This window comes from Zeugodacus cucurbitae, chromosome 2 (genome assembly GCF_028554725.1).
Source record: "Zeugodacus cucurbitae isolate PBARC_wt_2022May chromosome 2, idZeuCucr1.2, whole genome shotgun sequence".
Lineage (NCBI taxonomy): Eukaryota > Metazoa > Arthropoda > Insecta > Diptera > Tephritidae > Zeugodacus > Zeugodacus cucurbitae.
In genome coordinates this window covers 1535597-1541620 of record NC_071667.1, presented here as the reverse complement: position 1 = coordinate 1541620, position 6024 = coordinate 1535597, and the positions used below count along the sequence as shown (strand labels likewise).

Here is a 6024-nt window from a genome sequence, read left to right as displayed (position 1 = left end):
TGTTCTCACTGCTGAAATTATGACATTTACGAATTTGAAATTTAACTCTGTATGCTTTCACTTGGTCGCTTCAAGTAGTGGCAGAAGAAAATCGCAGTAGCAACCTAAGCAGTAGTAAGTTTTTGTTTTGATAAACTTGCCACACGGCTCTTATATGGCGAGTGTATGTGGAATTATGTGTTTGAACTTTTCGCTATTTATATTATTGCTTTTGTTTGACTATGAAAGTTTGACCAAACTTTCCCGAATATTGCTTCTCCGTTTTGACATGTAGGCTGAGTGTTTTGTTATGAGGTATGCTTACATTTCATACGAAGTTTAAAGATAACCAATTCACTTCACTTGGAGCTGAAATCACAGTATGACCTATGTAAAAAGTCACCCTCTCTATTTTTCTTTATTTATATGTTAAACGGCTGTCATTTAATATCATATGACAGTGCTGGCCACAGCTATATTTTATTCAAGATTTAATTCATACCAGGAGTAACGTAACATATACATTTAATTAGCGTTTAAAGTTGGAGTTGAACAACTTGCTAACTTTCCAGTGTTAAAAATGTAGTGCAAATTATATATATTTTTAAAAATTAAAATAAGTTTTCAAGAACAATATTATCACACAATTGAAAAGACATTTACGCACCTAATACACATTATCTTTGCTTGTCAACAGCGCACTTAAGCTCCAAGCTAAAAAGGAAGACCCACAACGCCGCAGCATTCGTATACACGTGAATGCGATTTGGAAATTTATAAAACCCAAACCGCAAAACGCAAGACAAATTCAAAAAGACACGCACATTAGAGCCCCAATTCAGGAACAACGTCTACTGTGACATTGTGGAGAGATTATCGCGCACGTCATGTACATACATATTTATCAAATAGCCGTGGGCACACATAACAGTCTGGCTGACATTACGTATACGCCGCGGCAGTCGAAGCTTAGTTATTTTGGCAGGTGCCAGGCGTACGGTTATTGACGCTGTTCATGTGGTGGGCGGCACAAATTTAATTTGCATGGAAACTTCCACGGAAAGTGACATTGAAACCGCCGACACCGCACAATAAGTGTTTCGCTGAATAAAGGATACGTGGAGATGGTGAGATAAGAAATAGTGCCAAATACAACACGAAATTATCATATTAAGACGAGACAAGCAGAGCACTAACTGTTGATGATTTGAATTTGCTATGCCACAAGCAACATGAGATGCGCTACGGAATATGAGGATAAGAATGAAATCACATGTGTGGGCATACAGAAATGTCGTATAAAGGCTGTGCTCGCTACAGCAAATATGCTGCAATAATTTCGAAACGCGAAGTTTCTATAAAACATAGGTAGGTAGTAAAGAGTACAGATCTTTCTCAGTTTGGTTATTAGTTTACAACAGCTACGACCTAGGCACCAGTTTATTATTATTATTATTTTTAATTACTTATGTCTAATTGAGTGGCATGCTTAGCAGCTCTTCATTTGTATTCATTTATTAGAATATTTCCTAATTTATATTCCATTAATGCAGCTCCGAAACATACTATATACACATTTCAATAGTATAAACTCTCAACTGGAGGCGCTCAGGGTTATTTGCATCAATTTGTAAACAACTTTATCGATTGTGTGGCTGAATTTGTCAGCAAAAATGCGTCAATTTTCCACTTGAATCACTCACATTAATAATTCCAACACATACGGTGTGGTTTAGACACACCAATAACTTTATTATATTATTGCAGGTATATATTATTCCGTTTTTGTGTGCATACACTACCCTATATAGAGACATGATCCCGTGTGGGGTAGATGTAATAGATTTGCACTGCCAGTCAGCTGACTTTGATAAATGAGGTAGTGTATCGAACGGACGGTTCCGCGAAAGTGTTTTTTTCTTGTCATCTTATAAGTTGTGTTCCAGTTCGCCTTTATTCAGTGCTGTACTTCCTTACAGTTACATATAACTGTATCGGAGCACTAATGCCTTACGTCAGTATGTAATGGAAGGTATCCCGTAAATATTTATTTGTAATTTTAGCGTTAGAGATGGTAAATATGTATAGATGATATAGAAATTGTATTTCCTTTTTAACTGAAAATCCAGAACTTCTGGAGGAAGGATGCGTTGAAGTAGATTTTGGGAATTACCAGTTTATATGTTTTATTAAAAAATGCTTTACGAAATAAACATGCAATACTGTAATTGTTGGAGATAAGTGTTATCCGCAAATAAATTTTGCAATTTTTCGGATTTCTGGATGACATCCGACATACTGCCTTAAAATTGAAATTTCAGGCCAAAAGCTCCCGAGCACTTAACCACTTTAGGAGCCCGAAATACTACATTAAACCGATAGCGCACAGATTTGCAATTTAAACTCTGTAGAAAACAGGGGAAAGTAATCAGAAATTATATATATATATTTTCATTCCTGGCGTTCACTTCGTATATCCAATAGTTTTTGTGTAATCTAGCAAGAGGAAAATGTAGATGTGATATGAAAATCCCACTAAATAAAGCACAATGAAACCGAAAAGCAGCTTTAAATGAAATCAAAAGTAATGGTAGATAAGGGCACACTACAACCGTCAAGCTGGTGCTGTGCCTTATTGCTTTAACCGAAATGCTGATGAGGATAAGGCGATTCCGAGGCCATTTTCCTATTATTGTTGGTGTTGGGATGTTGTTGGCGATGGTCGCAAGCGGGCATTAGTGGTATTTACAGACATCAGCGTTGGCATCATGACTATTCTAATACATGCAAACACACCAGCACACTCACGGATACAGACAACAGGATATGTAGAGAGTGGAGTGATCACAATAAAGGACAATACAGTCGCCTGCAATGAAAGTGGTAGCACAAGGATTAACTGTTGCTGAGTTACTGAAAAGTGTCCTGCAGAAAGTGAAAGAATAAAAAGCAAAAGAAATAGAAGAACTTGGCAAAAAGGGTCCAGTTGTCGAAAACAGCGCAAAACAGTTACACAAACTTTAACTATGATTATTATATTTCGGACGCTTATACCGCTTTCTTTTAGCTTACTTTTTTATTTACTTTTCCATCAGACATTGCCATTCTCGCCAAGAGCATGCGCAGCATAAGAACAACACATTTAAATATCAGACATTTGTGCCACATACCTGTAATTCCGTCAGTCGCTGTACCCTTCTCCAGGTAGTTGATTGAAAATCAAAACCGGTCAATCCCAGAACGTTGTTATCGTCTCTCCGGACAATAGAACAATCTTCAATTTTAAAGTTTCACTTGTTGCCAAGAATATCAATCGCAGCACGTACCCCGCAAATATTTACATCAATTGGAGCAATAAGCTGAAACAAATATTAAATTTAAAACACCTGCTGGCTACTTCTAAGTATTTAATTACACAGCGCAAAGCCAAACTTTAATCAAAGAAAACAGAAATCAAAGGATGAAATGAAAAATTTTTGAAATCAATTTGATTGTGTTTCTGTCATGGCATTTATTTTTGTACACATTAATTTTCGTGTCTAAGGAATGAAAGAGTAATAAAAGATTACAAACAAATAAACAAGAAATTATTTGCATTTTCCAAATATAACGCTGGAGTTTACTAAAATGGAAATTAAATTAAACGGTCAAGGTTTTGCTCAGTTAATCGTACAAACGGGATTTGCTCAAAAAAATTATAGGGTTCCCATTTCGCACATTCAATTCTTAAACACTTTAAAAAACACATTTGTTCGCCGTTTTATTATTTGGTTTGTAATCAAAGCACGAATCTTTCGAAATCATATCAATACGAAAAGAAATTGCGGCAAGAGAAAACACCAGCAAATGAAAGTTGGGAAAGAAAACAAAGTTTTGGCGCAAACAAGAAACGACAAAGCGACCGCAACCGCAAACCACAACAAATTAAACTAAATAAATAAGGGAACAAAGTCCTATGCATAAGAAAACATATTAAAGTTCCGTGCGGTTAACTTTCGTTGGAAAGAAAAAAATGTGAGCGCTGTGGGAAATTATAATTTATTCTTATATTCGAAAGAATGTAACATATGCCCAAAGTAATGTTTTTTTTTAAGTGTCTGAAGGCTAACTTTGGCATACTTTGTCTATTTATTCATTATAACTAGGTTGATTAATCACAAATCAAAGTCGAACGCCTTCAAAGGGGGCCTTACTCGCGTGATTAAATGTACATAACGAGTTTCCGGCCAGGATGAGAAGGGGGCCAAATACACAGCATACAACAGCCTCATGTGGCAGAGCTGCTTGCTCGCCTTGCTGTAAACTGAAACGATCAGTTACCTCATGAGGACCGCTTTATAACAATACAAAGGGAGGTAGGGCGAAGATTGCTGGATTAAGGTGTAAACAGTTTTAAACTGTGCTTGAACTGCAACTGAATTTATGAGACCATCCATCGTATTGTATGTATGAATTCAATTATTTGGTACATATTCATTTACCTTAGAATATTTTTTTATACTCTCGCAACCTGTTGCACTTAGTATAATAGTTTTGTTCACATAACGGTTGTTTGTGTCACCAAGAAATATAAGAGTTAGATATGGGGTTATATATACATAAATGATCAGGATGACGAGTAGATTTGAAATCCGGATGTCTGGCTGTCCGTCCGTCCGTCCGTCTGTCCGTGCAACGGATAACTTGAGTACAAATTAAGATATCTTAACGAAATTTGGAACACGTATTCCTTGGCACCCTGAGGAGGTTGCTTTCGAAAATGGGCAAAATCGGACCATTGCCACGCCCACAAAATGGTGAAAACCAAAAACACATAAAGTGTCATAAGTAAGCCATAAATAAAGTTATGATAATAAAATTAAGGACATAGGATCGTATTAGGGAGGGTCACATTTGGATGTAATATTTTTGGAAAAGTGGGCGTGACCCCGACCTCAAATAGGGTTTTTGTATATAACCAATAAAGCTATATAAGCCAAACTTTCTGCAGTCGTTTCTTTTAGCCATTTCCTTATACAGTCCAAAATTGAAAGAAATCGGATAATAACCACGCCCACCTCCCATACAAAGGTTAGGTTGAAAATTACTAAAAGTGGGTTAACTCCCTAACGAAAAACGTCAGAAACACCAAATTTTACATAAGAAATGGCAGAAGGTAGCTGCACTGAGATTTTTTTACAAAATGGAAAATGGGCGTGGCGTCGCGCACTTATGGGTCAAAAACCATATCTCAAGAACTATTCGACCGATTTCAATGAAATTCTCTTCTCTACGTCTTCTTCCCATATAACTCAAATTTGAATTCCATCTGATTCGTTCACTTTATAATGTATTCATAAGGGACAAATGAAGCTAGCGGAATAAAACTTTACACAAATACTGTATTTGAGCTGTGACATCACGTGTGGAAAAATTGTCAAAATCGGACCATGACTTTTCAAGGCCCCTGATATCAAACATGAAGAACTCAGTGCCTAAGGTTAATTTTTCACCGAAAATATAGGTAAATCCCTCAGATATTTGAATGTAATTCATTCCCTCTGAATTTTTTTCTTATAACAGTTTCTCTCTTGGTCTGCAATTACCTCAGTCCCCATATACTATTTATGATAATTTTCGATATTCTATTAAACTTTATACCAAATATATGGGTCGACTTGTGTTATCTTAATAAAAAAAATATCAATAAATTGCGAGAGTGTAAAATGTTCGGTTACACCCGAACTTAGCCCTTCCTTACTTGTTTAATTTTATATTTAACCGAAGAAGTAAGTAAAGTATATATGAGCTCGTTTTCTATTTATTAAACTTGATTTCATAATAGAAATCGGAGGAAAAGCTAACAACATTCGGTACTTGACCATTTACACCCATTTTCACCCGAATAAAGTCTTGATTGAATGGAACATCTCGGCGAGTACTTCTTTTCAGAGCGTACTATTTCTATAGAAAATTTGGTAAAATTTAAATATGTCGCTTATATATTTATATTGAATGTGCTACACACATCCGACTAATAGGAATCTGTAATACAAATGTAAACCC

General features: G+C 35.9%; 1 long non-coding RNA gene across 1 annotated transcript; it reads right to left on the bottom strand.

Moving 5' to 3' along the window:
* Positions 1 to 2162: 2162 nt before the first annotated feature.
* LOC128919869 (uncharacterized) lies at positions 2163 to 3453 on the bottom strand. Its single transcript, XR_008470005.1, has 3 exons — positions 3395 to 3453; positions 3150 to 3338; positions 2163 to 2848 (listed from the first exon to the last, which is right to left on the bottom strand). It is a non-coding gene; the product is annotated as an uncharacterized LOC128919869 (long non-coding RNA).
* Between the last annotated feature and the right edge of the window lie 2571 nt (positions 3454 to 6024).